Source organism: Pan paniscus, chromosome 11, assembly GCF_029289425.2.
Source record: "Pan paniscus chromosome 11, NHGRI_mPanPan1-v2.0_pri, whole genome shotgun sequence".
Taxonomy (NCBI): Eukaryota; Metazoa; Chordata; class Mammalia; order Primates; family Hominidae; genus Pan; species Pan paniscus.
In genome coordinates, this window is record NC_073260.2 from 72,658,479 (window position 1) to 72,673,990 (window position 15,512).

At 35.5% G+C, this 15,512-nt stretch overlaps 1 pseudogene; it reads right to left on the bottom strand.

Annotated features, from left to right (window-relative positions):
• Nucleotides 1-508: 508 nt before the first annotated feature.
• LOC100983007 (dipeptidyl peptidase 3-like) overlaps nucleotides 509-15,512 on the bottom strand; it is a 40,707-nt pseudogene continuing 25,703 nt past the window's right edge.

Genomic DNA, 15,512 nt, shown 5'->3' on the forward strand with positions numbered 1-15,512 from the left:
TTGGTTAAGTAATGGGGCACTATATCCTAGACACATACATTAAATCATTCACAGGGAGGGAATTACAAAAAGCAGTGAACACTAGGACAAGGAGATCACTGGGATCTCCTTGGAGCTTTCCCACCATGGAAGGTATTTAGTTTTTTTATTTAATTTATTTTTAATTTTTTTTGGTGGTTGTCTCTAATATTTATTTGCCGGGTTATAAAATTAATACGTGAAGAGCATTGGATTTGGTGAGAACGTTTTGAACCCTAGCTGTCACATGTCATCTACAGGATCTAGACCGTGATTTCTCAGAACTGCCATTTCCTCATCTGGTAGACGGGATGGTGAGCACGGTCTTGCTCACTCCACATATGGCAGTGCATATGAAATGAGTTCACAGAGGGGAAGCACTTGGCACGCTGGAAGGTGCTGACAAATGGAAGGGGTTAGTGTCACCACCCTCAGCTGAGGTAGTACCAAGGTCCAAGCTCCTGCCCCTCCCCCTCCCCCTCCCCAGCCCCTAAATACAACACGAATGGAGGCCACTTGCAGCCTTGGTTTGATGCAGTTGGGGGAGAGGCCACACACTTCTTCCACAAGCCTGGCCAGATGGGGCCTCACTGGGGCCCTTTCAGAATTGGGCATCGGCTGTTGCCGGCTGTGTTAGGATGTCCTCCAACTCGAGTCCATCCTCTGGGAAATACTCAGAGAAGGATCTGATGAGGCCAGCAGCTGAGACCTCGTATTCCAGAAGCTGCACGTCTGAGCCTTCAAGGCGAATGTTGGGCTGAACGATGAGCTTCCGAGATTCCTTACGCAGCAGCACCCTGTCCCTGAGGGTGAGAAAGCCCTCGGGGGGCGCATCAGCGACTGCTGCATACCTCTCGTACAGGGTCCACCCTCCGGCCGCATCCCCTGTGGACCAGCACCTCCGCAGGAAGCGCTCTAGGGCAGGCTTGCCCACAGACTGGATCTTGCTGCGGTCGAGACGGACCTGGGCTTCCGGGCGCCCATCGGAGCCTGCGGTGGGATTGATGGTACGGAGTCCCTCGCCAGCCTCTGGTAAGACTCTCAGGATCACAATCCGGGCCCGTATATGGGCCTGCTGCCAGTTGGAGGCCTCAGGTGTGTAGAACTCCAGAGTGAGCAGCCCAGCCCCAACCATGTTGAGCCAGTTCACTGAGATCACCTCCTCTGCATCAGCCCCCTCAAAGCCAAAGGTCTCCAGCACTTGCGGGTGGAGACAGAGGTAGAGGCCCACGCTCTCAGCCCGGCACTCTTCGTAGCTGGAGACAATGGTGCTGAACTTGCTGTCCCAGGTCTTCATGCTCCGATACCAGCTCTGAATCTGCTCTCTCATCTCTGGATTGATCGGTCTCCTGGTCAAAGTTGAATGCTCCTTTTTCATCCTGCTCGATGAGCTTGCCGCTGCTATAGCCCAGCAGTTCGTGCAGGCCCACCTGTACATCGAAGGAGGGCCCCATCAGGACGATGTACAAGTCCTTGTCACTCTCCTCCAGAACGGTGAGCTTCTCCCACTGCGTGGCTTAGACCACAGCCAGGACGTTCCCCAGTGACACGTTCTTAAAGCCTTCCGTCTGCTTCAGGTCATTGTAGTTGGAGATGTTGATGCCGGCAGGGATGCCAGAGCTAGCGAAGGTAAGAACATCCACGGAGGTGAAGTCGGGGGTGAGGAACTTGTCTTTCTCAAAGGCTGGGGACCAGGGCAACTCCTTCAGCAGCTGCTCTGCGCTCACCACCAGCCACTCAAACTTGACACTCATGGCCTTGTTCACCACAGCTACTAAGCCTTCACATACTCCTCGGGAACCAAAGGAGTCACGGTAGCTCTGGATGAACTCGATGTAACTCTCCACGATGGGGCCTTTGTCCTAGATCCAGAAGCGGGACCCCTTCTTGTGGGCCTCTGTGGAGCCCTGGGTGAAGCTCTCTATGTACTGGGCCAGCATCTGCTCCTGGTGGCTGTTGGCTGCATCCGTCTTGGCTTTCTCCAGCTGCTCCACCACCTTCTGGAGGATGGGCATGTAGTTCCCCCGAGTCACCTGGAAAGGGCTTCCCCGGAATTCCTAGCTCTTCAGCTTGGAATAACCTCCGAGTCCAGGGAAGGCTCTGTGCCGAGCACAGAAGCCAGCTGCACCTCGTAGTGGGGCTTCCCTTCTCCATCGACCTCTTTGAAGAGCCAGGTGTTGTACGCACTGAGGTTCTGTGAGTCCAGAAAGTCTTGGGCCAGTTTGCCATCTTCCATGGTACAATTACCAAAGAAATAGGTGGTGATTCACTGTTGGGGAAGAGAGGGGACATGGGAAAGAGGAGTTGCTGAGGTCAGGGCTGCAGGGACGTCATCTTCCCAGCCTCCTTTTTTTTTGTCAGATAAGTAATGTATAGATATAATGTCCACTGACGGACAACATTTTTTCTCAGTCAATTTCTACAAAAAAATTAGGATGTACTTCTTTTAAATAATGAACTGGTAATTCTGAGGATAAACAAGAAATCCATGAATAAGCTCTTTTTTTAATTATTATTTTAAAAAGCAGATCTCGAATCAGAATGTTAGAAGTAGTCTACCTCCACACCACCATCTCTCATACCAATGAGCAAAAGCACAAAAGTAACAGAAGAAGATTATTTCATGTGACATCTATTTCCCAAAGAATTTTTTCTGTCTATTTTCTTTCTATATATATTTTTTTTACTTCTGAGAATAATTTGGGTGTGTTTACATTTGTGTGTATAGACCAGTGTCCTTATGACAGAAAAGGAGCTTACCTAGTGGCAGGTGAAATGATTTGCAACAGTGTGTCAGCCTGAAGTCAAAGTCAGCGAGGAAACCCCCAAATCCTTGGTCTCAGTGCAATGTCAAAGCCTGTAGCTCAAGGTCACAAAATATGAGTAAGGCTCCAAGATCACAGAAAAATTTTTCCTTAGATTAACGGCAGGGCTGTGCCAAAGATGACTGAAGGGGCACCCTCTGACATGCTCATTTATCAGGGATTTACTTGTTGGCTAATGATAGCAATAACAGTTTGTATCTGACAGACACAACTGGATATATGCAGTGAGAAACTATATTTGAACACAAATTATACTGGATCTATATAATTTCCTCTTCTATTGCTTGACCTGTCATCACAGTCTCGCTCAGTGAAGTTTATGTTTTATTTTTTAAAGAAAAAACAATTGTTTTTGAAAAAAATGGTTACACAATTGAAAACTATATCAAATTAGCTGTTTTAATTCTTCTACATTCTTTAGAAGATATTTTCATATGTATATGTAATTTCTAGTTTGCTGTAATCATAGCAGAGATACTAGAATTAATTTTTTCATTTAAATTCTTACTGTAAACACTGTGTTCTGAATTTTCTAGTGATATTGTTCTATGTTCCTGTTGATACAAAAATTTCATTTGAATTATATAAAATACTGATGAACAAAATAAATTTGCTTTTACTTATAATCTCACCACCATGTTATAATTACTATTAGCAATATTTTTATATGATCTTTTTGTGACAAATGCATATATACTCAAGTATATTCACATATTCATATATATATGTGCATGTGCATACACATACAATGATATTTTATTGGGTTTTTCCTTTTCTTTTTTGCTTAATGCTGCATTGTGAAAGTAGTTATAACATTAATTTCTCTCTTGAAGTATTACTTTAAATGACTGTAGATTACTTTATTACATAGTTTTATTTACAACCAACAACCTGATGTTGAATATTTAATTTTTTTCAATTTTTTAGCATATTGAAGAGTATCATGATGAAGATTTTATTGTACCTCTGTTCTTAATTCTGAAAATAAATTCTTAATAGTAACATTTCTGGGTCAAAGCATATGTACATTTGATAATTTAATTATGTGTATTGCAATTTCAAGGATCATCACTAAAATAAAAGGAATAAAATATATAAATTCTGCACAAGAAAAGGAAAATGAGATGATTAAAATAATCAGCATAAAAGTTAAAAAATAAGAGAAAAGCAGGCTAGAACATGTATATCAACAAATACCAAGAGGCATATGTAAGTCTAAATATATTAAAACTTACATTGAATATGAAAGGCCTAAATTCTCCAGTTAAATGACAATATTAGCAGATTAAAAAAAAAACTAAATATATGCTACTTATGTAAGTCATTTAAAATAGAATGGTTGAAAGTAAAAACACAGAAGAATATATACCATGTAAACCCTAATAAAATAATGCTACTGCAAATATTTTAATACAAAAAAATTTAAATTTAAAAAACTAGATATAAAAGGATTACTCTCTAATTATTAAAGGTTCCATATGTCACATAGCCATACAATTTTATGTGTGTATGCTGCTTAATAGCATTGCCTAAAATACTTACAAAAGAAAATAATTACACAAAATTATACTACCTTTCTCAGGAAGTGTTAGGACAGGCAGCAACAACAGCATCAATAGACATTGGTTGATCAACCTAAGTAACAAAATTGGTCTAATGGAAGACCAAGATCCCTGTATTTAACATTTATAAATAGGCATTTTTTCAATATACACAGATTATTTACAACTATTGATAATATATCGGCCATAAAGGATATCTCCATTAATTTTAATGAACAGATTTCATTATAAAATATGTCCTCTGATCACAATTCAACTAAGCTAATACAAATAGATAACTAAAAATATCCCAGTATATTTGAGAATTAAGAAATAAATATTTTATTACTTTTAAAAAGCACCTTGTAATAAAATTGATTTTTTCCTCCTGTGGCATCACAGTTTTTTGTTTAATACATGTGTGTACCATCATATTTAAATACAAAACAATTTAATCTCCCTCCAAAGTCCCCCTGTTCCATCTCTCATAACTCCTGACAACCACTGACTGCTTCTGAGTTCCTATAGATTTGGCTCTTCAAGAATGACATATAAATGGAATCACATAGTATGTAACGTCTTGAGATTGACTTCTTTTACACAGCATAATGCTTTTAAGATTCATCCAAAGTCTTGTGTATTTCAAAAGCACATTTCTTTTCCTTGGTGAATAGTATTCTTGTGTATTCACACAAGCCACAATTTGTTTATCTGCCCTTTGAGGACATTTTAATAGTTTCTAGTTTTTGGCAATTATGAATAGTGGACATTTGTATAGAGGTTGTTTTGTAAACATAATTTTTCAACTCTTAGGGTAGATATCCAGAAGATGGAATGCTGTGTCATATGGTAATTATATGTTTGCCAGTCTAGGAAACTAGAAAACCTTTCCAGAAAGATTGTACCATTTTGCATTCCTATCGGCAATATTTTGAGAGCTACAATTGTTCTGCATCTTTGATAGCACTTTATATTTTTAGTATTTTTTTAATGTAAGCCATTCTAATGGTTGTACAATGGAATCTCATCATGGTTTCATTTTACATTTATCTAATGGCTATTAATGTTGAACGCCTTCTTTGTTATCCTTATTTCTTCTTTGCTGAAGTGGTTGCTCATGTCTTTTGCTAATTTTTAAATTGGATTGTGTATTTTCTTATTGTTGAGTTTTGAATGTTCTTTCTATAAAGTAAATTTCAATTCTTTGTGCATAAGTAAAATAAAAATATTTTCTCTCATTCTGTGTCTTGCCATTTAAATTTTTTATCAGAGTCTTTCACAGTGCAATAGTTTAGAAAAATTGGTGAAGTTCAATTGATCATTTTAATCTTTTATGAATTATGGTTTTGATTTTATGTCTAAGAACTCATCAACCAAACTCAAGGTCACATAGGTATTCTCCCATGTCCCTTCCAAACATTTTACATTTTTGCAATTTACTTTTAGATTTTTGAATTAATTTCTTTTAAAATTTTTGAGATAATTTCTGTGCATGGTGTAAAGTTTAGAATGAGATTCATTTCTTTTGCCTATGGATGTCTATTGTTCCAATACCAGTTGTTGAAAAGACTAGCCTTTATTCATTGAATGGCTTTTTTAACTTTGTCAGATTAATCAGTCACATTTGTGTGGCTCTATTTCTTTAATCGCCATTCTTTCTTTTATCTGTATGTTTATTCCTTCACCAATACCACACTGTAAACCCTGAATATCTGAGAGAGATCTCAGTCAATTTATGAAGTTTATTTTGCCAAAGTTAAGGATGCACACCCGGGACACTGCCTCAGGAAGTCCTGACATGTGCCCGAGGTGGTCTGAGCACAGCTTGGTTTTAAACCTTTTAAGGAGACATGAGACATCAATCAATACATGTAAGATGAACATTGGTTCAGTCCGGAAAGGTGGGACAACTTGAAGTGGTGAGGGGGCTTTCAAGTCATAGGTAGACAAGGGACAAACGGTTGCATTCTTCTGAGTTTCCGATTTGCCTTTCCAAAGTACGCATTCAGATAAGCATTTATCTCAGTGAGCACAGGGATGACTTGGAATAGAATTAAAGGGAGGTTTGCCCTATGCAGTTCCCAGCTTGAACTTGACTTGTCCCTTTAGCTTAGTGATTTTGGGGCCCCACGATTTATTTTCTTTTCACAACACTGACTTGATTACTGCAGATTTTTAGTAAGTCTTAAAATGGGCAGTATGATTCCTTCAACTTTATTCTTATCTTTCTGAATTCATTTAGCTATTCTAGTTCTTTTGCCTTTCCTTATAAATTTAGAATCAGCTTGTCTATATCTGAAAAAAAAATTTGCTTAAATTTTGATAGATATTACATTAAATCCATAAAACATTTTGAAAAGAATTAGTATCTTTAACAAATTCAGTCTTCAATCAATTAAAATGGTAGGGCTCCTTATATTTAGATATTCATTTGTTTCTTTCATAAGCATTTTGTAATTTTCAGCATCCAGATAGCATATACGTTTTGTGAGAATTATAACTACACATTTTTTGGAGGTTATTGTATTTATATGAAATTGTGTGATATTTCATTATTTAAGTAATTTTTAGATTCTAATTTTACATAGGTAGTGCATAAAATAAGACTGGTTTTCATGTATTGACCTTGTACTTAAGAACTAGCTAGACTGACTGGTTCTAGGAATTCATTTCTTTATAGATTCTTTGGGATTTTCTACATAGATAATCATGTTGTCTGTGGATGGGCAGTTTTCCTTCTTTATTTCTTTTTTTTTCCTAACAAGCATGCTTTTTATTTATTTATTTTTTCTGGGCTTATTTTCCTGGCTAACACAAGAAATACATTTTATAAACAAATGTATGTGGACTTTCAGTTCCAGAAAAAAATAGAGTGGATGAACTTTTCTTTATTCTTTCTACTAAGTCCAACTAAAAACTAGGGACATGATATGTAAAACAAACATAAGGACACTCTGAAAGGTGAAAAAAAGAATGCAGGTTATTATTACTATTTTTTTTTTGGTTGAATATATCCCAGACTATCTGCTGTAGCATGTGGAAACCTGCAAACACAAAAGGGTGCAAACAAAGCCCCAAGGAAAGTCTGTTCTCTCTAGCCAAAGGTCCAGGAAAATAAAAACCTTAACAAGACAGAAAACTTTTAGATAGTAACTGCCCTGCTTTAACCAAATTCCATGGACTCCATCCCCACCTCCACTAGTAAAGGCCAAGTAGAGAGCTGAGATTTTTGTTTATCTCATAGTAATGTGGTACCTAACTTCTTTCTTCAAGGTGATCATAAAAGGCAAAGATAAAAAATCCCCGGCTGGAATTAAGAAGCTCCCCATCTCTTACACACATACACACTGTGGTATCAATAAACACTGGGAACAGTAATGAAGTGCTTTTTCATTCCATGATGGACAGTTTCTGTATCTTGATTGCCAGGGTGGTTACACTAATCAACATCTGGGATAAGAAGGCATAGAAGTAATTTTATGAATGTATCAACATCAATTTTCTAGTTTTCATATGGTACTAGAGTTACATTAGATATAATCCTTGAGAGAAATTGAGTGAAAGGTACATGTTCCTCTGCCTATTCTCTTTGCAATTTCCCTAATCTAAAAGTGTTTTAAAATAGAAAGTTAAAAAATCAAACAAAGAGAGAAACAATTGTCTTAATGCATTTTCTGTTGCTATAACAGAATACCACATATCAGGTAATTTATTTTTTTAAAAAAAGTTATTTAGCTCATAGTTCTGAAGACTGGGGAGTCCAAGTGCATACTGCTAGAATCTGGTGAAAGTCTTCCTACTGGGTCATAATATAGAGGATGGCATCACCTGATGAGAGGAATAACTTGCCAGCTCCGGTCTCTATTTCTCATCTTAGAAGGCCACCAATGTTATCATCGTGGCTTTACACTCTAAACTTTACAGAAATTATCTCAAAAAATACAAAAGAAGGGCCAGACACAGTGGCCCCTCATGCCTGGAATCCCAGCACTTTGGGAGGCCAAGGTGGGTGGATCATGAGGTCAGGAGTTTGAGACCAGCCTGGCCAACACGGTGAAACTCCGTCTCTACTAAAAATACAAAAACTAGCTGGGCATGGTAGTGCATGCCTGTAATCCCAGCTACTCAGGAGACTGAGGCAGGGGAATCACTTGAACCCAGGAGGTGGAGGTTGTAGTGAGCCGAGATTGCACCACTGCTCTCTAGCCTGGTGACAGAGAGAGACTCCGTCTCAAAAAAGAAGAAATAAAATAAAACAAACAAAAGAAACCCCATCCTTATGACCTTATCTAATCCTAATTAACTTCCAAACGTTCCACCTCCAAATGCCAGTTACATATGAATTTACGGATTAAGTGTCCAACTTAAACCATAGAAAAATGTATCTAGGAAGAGATGATAATAGATAACAGAAAATAATTTGAAGTGAATTATAATAAAAACCATTTAAAATTGTTTACTACAGGTAAAGCAATATATAAAAGATAACCCATACACTTAAATGCATACGAAAGAAAAGAAGAATTGTTGATTAAAGTGAGCTCAGCATTTATCTTAATACGTTAGAAAAAGATGTGCAAAATAAGTCCAAAAAAGAGCTGAAGAAAGATGATAATAAAGATAACATAATAAACCAATGAAGTAAAATATATATACAGTAGAAAAAGATTAACAATGCCAAACACTGGTACTTCTAAAGAAATATTAAAATTAAGAAAATTCTGGAGAGATTGGGAAAGATAAAGAAAGACAGGAAGAAAAAAAAGGAGAGAAAGAGTGCAAATAAAAGCCACAAGAATAATTTAAAAATCAAATATTGCTATAGATATTACAGTTTTTGTATATATTTAACAGATAATAAAATGTTGTCATATAAAAGGTTTTATAAAACTTTTGAAGATTTGAATAAAATCAAAAACCTATAATTTACCAAATCTAACTCTAGAAAATTAGAAAACTTAAATCGTTCAAAAGCATTTAAAAATACATAATACAACAAGTACAGTAATATTTTAAGTGGTAGAAGCGTAGTCACTGTAAGAATTTTCAACTTTGTATGCTTGAAATTTATAATAATTTAAGTGTCAGCATGAAATTTTTGTACATAAGCACATACACAGATGTGCACACACACACCCTAAAGTTGCTTTTTAGTGAAATCAACCAAGCATTAAGGAAAGCATATTTCCAGTCTTACTCAGGGTTTCATAGTTTTCCAAAGAATAGAAACACAGAGCACATTCCTCAACTAATATTTATTTTACCTGCATATCCTTGAAACAAAAACCTGTCAAAGATAACATTTGAAAAAGTAACTGTCGGCCAAATTTTTTTTTATTCATGAGTTTCTGTGCATTTCTTTGAGCAATACAATAGTCAGCTATATCTAATTGTGTATTTGTGCACGTGTGTATTCAAATTTAATTATGAAGACGAGTTCAACATCAAAAGGTCAACAAAAGTTTTCCACTGCTTTAACAGATTACCGGATAAAAATTATTGTATTAATAGGTGAAAAATAGAAAAAAATCAATTATCAATTCATAGTTTAAAAAATAATTGGTTAAAAACCAGAACTAAAATTTACTTTCTTGGCCTAAAAGAAAAGGTATCTACAAACAAACAGAGACAAACACACTATTGTAATCATCATACTTAATGGTGAAACATGTATATTGTTTCATGATATGATATGACTATAAAGCAGTACAAATAAATGAATGGAAACACAACAATACAGCAACAAGACTAGACTGTCTGCAATAATCATTTCTATTCAACATTTTATTGAATATTGAAGTTAGTCCAACAAAGAGAAAAAATGTGTAAATGATGAAAAAAAAATCCAAAATGCCATTATCCACAGATGATATAGTTGGCATGTTAGAAATATTTAAAAATTTATGATAAATGAATTAAAATTAATAACGGTGTAACAAGGTTGGTGGATACAAAATCAATATAAAAATAAAGCAATTATTTTTCTATATACCCTTAGAAAACAGAATATTAAACTTAAAAGCTGCCACCATCTACAATTGCATTAAAAGTGTCAACTATCTAAAAATAAACTCAACAACACGTGTGCAATATAATTACAGAATTTATTGTGCTACATTAAAGATAAGCTAAATAAATGGAGCCTCATTGTATGAGGCAGTTCACACAGAATCAGCATTACTAGGAAACTTCTTAGAAATACAGATTTTTGGGGTTTCACTCCAGAGCTACTTAAACAGAAATTGTGAGGGTTTGGCCTAGCAATGAGTTAAGTCCTCCTGGTGATTCCTATACGCTAGAGTTTGAGACTTACTGATCTAGAGATGTGAATACTCTTGTGCATGATACAAGCAGCATTGCTTGTTATCCCAAACTAAAAACCACACAGAAGCCAGTCAACAGCAAATTGTAGCCAATAATGGTAAGCTATAAAGCAATACAAATAAATGAAAGTGAACACATAACAATATGGATGAATATTACAACATGTTATTAAGTAAATAAAGGAAAAAACAAGATGATATATTCCATTTGTTTCTATTTATATAAAGTGCAGAAAGAGGAAAAATTAAGCTATCCCGTTTAGGAATGCACACATGGGTGACAGAACTAAATAAAAAGCAAGGACATGAGTTCTTCTTACTTTTTCTTGTATGTTATATTTAACAATAAAATTGTCTAAAATTAAAGTTAAGAGATATGGAAATTATATAAGGGAATTCTGACACGTACTGAAGAGACATTCTACAAGGAAAGAATAAAACAAATGGAGGAGAAACAATATTTAAAGAAACAGTAGATAATATGGTAGTATGACAGATGGAAGAAAGCAAACTGAGTCCTCATACTGAAACTAGTCGCTGAGAGCTCAACGGGATAAAAAGTCTCACTGACAGAAAAATAATAGTAAAAACTAAAATCAAGAAAAGTAGAAAATCCTATAATCTTCCAGAAAAGGGAAAAAAGATAGCTACAAATGGATAAGAATCAGATTGATATATCATATTTCTTATTGACAGCCCAGATGCACAAAGACAAGGGAACAATGTCCTCAAGTGTTTTAAGGAAAAATGACTTTGAGTCTGGATATAACAAATTGTTATCCGAATCTGAATGAGAAATAAGATAGTGTCAGACATGCAAGGACACGGAATATTCGCTGCCCACAGACCTTCGCTTTTAGAATCATTACAGGATGTATGCCAGAGACAGGGAAGATGCCTGAAACAATTACTAAACTTAGACTTCCTCTTAAAAAGAAAAAAAAAACTCTCAAAAAAGACCAGAATAAATGAATGAATGAATGAATAATTTCAGAGCTTGAGCTTTAACCATTAAGCTGCAAGCACTCTCAGAAGGATCCATTTGTTTAAAATGGGGTTTCCAATGAATTTCTGCAAAATTTGTTGTTGAACATTCTGTTCATTGTACTTATTTACCATGAGCTTTCTGTTCTTATTGGTACAGTTGGCTTCTGCATGTTTTTAGCTATGTTATTCTCTGATCTGATTATTGTCCCTCTATGTTTTCTATCTTATAAGAATTTCTCTAAATTTCTAGTGTGTTGATGTTGCTTTTATATTTTCCATTACTTTTCATGTATACTTACATTTTTATATTCTTTTCTGGGATTTTGAGAGAGAAAGAGAAAGTAGGTACATGTATCTGGTCCATCATCTTAAGCACTATCCAAACTGAATGTAGTAAGCTTCTACAGAAGATCTTATTTAAAAAAATTATTCAGCTGCTAATCCAAACTTATTCAATGTAAATATAAGGAAATTGGAGGCCAGACTACTTAAATGGTTTGACTTGGTAGATGCAGTAAGCCGGGACAGAATTGATATCAAATTTTAGTTCTTCCCAATGACAAAATGTTTCCACTTGATCATGCTGAACATTTGATCAAATTATATTTATACAAAGTGTTTATCAAAGTAAAAAATAACTATGAAAGAAATAAAGAATTCAATATTAGGAAAGCAAATGTTAGTCTTCTATAAATATGAAAACACTACTTTCCATAATTTTCTCAGCATGCAACTGAGTTCTACCTCTAATTTGGATGCTAAGACATAATTATATGTAAAAAAATTAAATTTTGAAAAATTGAATTTGTCTATTTCGCTGAATCTCTTAAACATAAAACTAACTTCAACACAGTCCATTCTGTTATTCATTTCTGCCTCTCATGGTTGATAGTGATTACAATTAGCATTCATTGGTCACTTTATGTTCCAATAGAGACACAGTGTTAAGTGCTGCCAAGAGACCTCTAAACCATTTTACAGATGAAGAAACTGAGGCCCCTAAAAGTTTAAAGAAAAATGTACAAGAGCACACAAATTTGGAGGCCTGCATTGTGAGCCATTAAGCTACATTTCCTTACATTCAGAGTTATCAGTGATGTGTTGATAAATGTTTCACAAGAGACAGCTGGAACTGGGGATAGGAGACACAAATTGTAGTTGATTTTTGTGCTGTAAATATACCCACTGTGGTTAATTTGAAGACATCAATTGATGTCCATGAAAGAGATATTGGGAAGATTGGGCAGAAGCACACCATTATATAGGGTTTCCGCTATGCAGGTAAAATAGACATTAATAACCACAAGCACTAAGCAACAGTAAATGGTAGCAAAATAATTAGAAATTATGAGTTCTGAGCATTTCTTACCTGTGTTTTTAATGTTATTTAATTGTAAGTTTCTATAATTTGATTTTTAATAATATCTGTGTTTAGAAACAGGCTCCCCAAATTTCTCAAAATATGACAATCACCTAGTATAATCTGGTATGAGTTGGCTTTAGTACACTACAGGAGTTAGTCATGAGTGTTTTTGCTCTACCTGTAGTTTGGGGATGTAAAAAATACTGATAGCTATAAATTGGTTTTGCCTATTAAAATACCTGCAGAGTAGGCCAAGTGCAGTGGTTCATGCCTGCAATCCATGCCTTTTGGGAGGGAAGCCAAGTTGGGAGGCTTGTTTGAGGCCAGGAGTTCGAGACTAGCCTGGGCAACATAACAAGACCCCTGTCTCTACAATGAATGAAAATGTTAACCAGGTGTGGTGGCGAGTGCCTGTGGTCCCAGCTACTCAGGAGGCTGAGGAATGATGTTTGCTTGAGCCCAGGCTGCAGTGAGCTATGATTGAGCCATTACACTACAGTCTGGGAGACAGAGTAAGACCCTGTCTCAAAAAATAATAATAAAAAAAAAAGAAAAGAAAAGAAAGAAAAAAGAGAGAAAGAAAACCCTTGCGCATTACATTGCTTTATCATTTTGAAGAAGATAGCTTTTTGTTTGTTTGCTTGTTTTGAGGTATGGTGAATTACTTTGCTCATTTTTAAAGTCAGAACCATAGCCCATTGTAGTACATAGGCTAGTACAGTGAATTTATAATATTTAAGTATTATGTATCATCACATATACCCATGCACACACACATACATGAAAAGAGCATTTCTATCAATTGATCTACATGTGTGTATTTATGTTTAGATACAGAAAAAATAAATTTAGGAGAATAAGTTAAAATTTAAAAAAGTATTGCCATAAAAGGTAATATTAGAAAGTACTTGAAGGCTTTGTATTTATGATACTGTATGTATCAGTACTAACTAAAGGGTGAAATCTGATTCACTCGAAGTTAAATCTGACTCTGCATCCATGGAAAGTTTAGTGGTGACAATAGACAAATAATGGTCTTCGGTTGAAGCTTCTGCTAAAAACATTTTTCTTTCAAACACGGAATTCAAGACAAGGTCATTGATTGTGTTCCATAAACAACCTGTTCTATTATGTATGGCTTCTGCATTTTTGCCTTGAGATGGTTTTCATTCACGCTAACACTTATCGTGCTCATCTGTCTGTAACTTCTATAGAATGCCTTATTTTACCATTGAACAGATCAAGATAAATGATGCTTTACTGGGAGGTAAATAAGACTCTTGAATTTTTCTTACATTGAAGTAATTATTATTTGGTCCAAAACTATTAAAGGTAAGTGACATCGTACATTAGAAAAGAACTGCAGCTTTAGCTCTAAATTCTACTGATGCTGTGAAATGCTTATTTAATTTGCTTGCATACATATATATCTCCACAAATATATCTGTTTCAAGGCTATCATGTAAGACTAATAGAATGGAATTGCTGTACTTAAAAGTTAAAAACAAATTTTAGTTTGCGTTTCGGGTTTGCATGTTTTATCATAAAGGATAATAAATTATTTGTCCTTATATCTGATTTTGGCATATTTTCCTATGACAGAAGGAGTAAAAAAATCTAAACATTAAGTGGTTATCTCCATTTCACATTACATAACCTACAGGTTTGTTGCTGCAAGGAAAGAACTTGCAAGGAAATTGATTTGGGTTGTCAAATGGAAATACATGTCTGCAAAAAACATTAAGTTCTCCATCACCAGAGGTATTCAAGTATAACTTCAATGACTACATATTCATTTTATAGTAGAAGGGATCCAAACGTCAGATGAGTGGGGAACAAGGAATGGGGGAGCTTAGTGATTTAAGTTACCTTTATAATCTCTCTTACCTGTTTGATAACCTAAACTGTCTTTTCTCCCTTCTTTTATACTATAAAACAGCTTAATCATTCAGTATCCTTCTCTCATAAAAAAGTGGTGTGATGTGTCTATTTGGCAATCATATATTTATAACATCTGCCTTAATTATATTAGATTAGGGTCTGAAACGGAAGAGCTTGATGTGGTGAAAAACCCATAGGATCAGCAATTGAAACACCTGAATTGTTGCCCCAACTCTACCATTAGAAATGCTATGATGCTGAGAAAGCTATCAGTCTTCAGCCTATTCTATACTAAGTAGGAGAGTACTGGTCTTTTGATATCTAAGTTTCCTAGAAGCTCTAAAACTATATGAGGCTAATATCTGCTCTCTATCTCAATTATCTCCAAAATGTGAGATGGGTTATACTTTCTCAACTTTTGCCGCTTACTATCAAAATTCACATAAAGAAAAGTGTTCCCTGTGTGAACCTCATTTGCTGATTTTTAGATTGAAGTTAAAAATCTGTTTATTGATTTAGTGCACCAGCCAATTTGAACACTAGAATCAGCTTCTTGGAAAATATTGCCAAGAAA